Raw genomic sequence first — 650 nt, 5'->3', positions numbered from 1 at the left:
TCTCTCTCTCTCTCTCTCTCTCTCTCTCTCTCTCTCTCTCTCTCTCTCTCTCTCTTTCTCTCCCCCCCTCCTTTCTTTCTTTTCTTTTTCTTTTTTTTCTTTTTCTTTTTCTTTTTTTTTAAATGGAGAATCTCGAATAGCATCGCGAGATCTGTTAAAACCTTTATTTTTGACCATTTCCTCCCCGGGAAGAAGGAGAGGATAAAGAAATACATAAAGGAAACATCTAATTTAGTTAGATTAGAATGAAGAGCCTCTTCCCGCGAAGACTAGAAATTCTGCATAGAATTTCCTGCTCAGAAGTATAGACAAATAAGACATCTTCCTTGAACAAAGAAGCTCTTTGTTGAATCCAGACACTAGTAAGAAAGTCCATGCTCTCAAAACCTTGTGCATTTTAAGACTTCTATTTATTATGTAGTGATTGTTCTGACGGTTAGCTGGTGGCAGGAATTGGGCACTGAAGGACTGAGCAATGCAACAGAGGTTTTAAAAAGTTTCAGGTTTCCCTAAGCCCAGAAACCGCAGGATTGGATTTCTTTTTTGAGTTTTGCTTTTTGTTAAGATGGGAATCCTGCCTCTGTGAGAATTCACAGGAAGACTGATTGTCAAACTCAAGAGTGGAGGAAGAAATTTCAAACCAAAAATTT

This window comes from Pteropus vampyrus, unplaced genomic scaffold (genome assembly GCF_000151845.1).
Source record: "Pteropus vampyrus isolate Shadow unplaced genomic scaffold, Pvam_2.0 Scaffold477, whole genome shotgun sequence".
Taxonomy (NCBI): domain Eukaryota; kingdom Metazoa; phylum Chordata; class Mammalia; order Chiroptera; family Pteropodidae; genus Pteropus; species Pteropus vampyrus.
The sequence above is the reverse complement of the archived record's forward strand: the minus strand, read 5'-3'. Positions refer to the sequence as shown.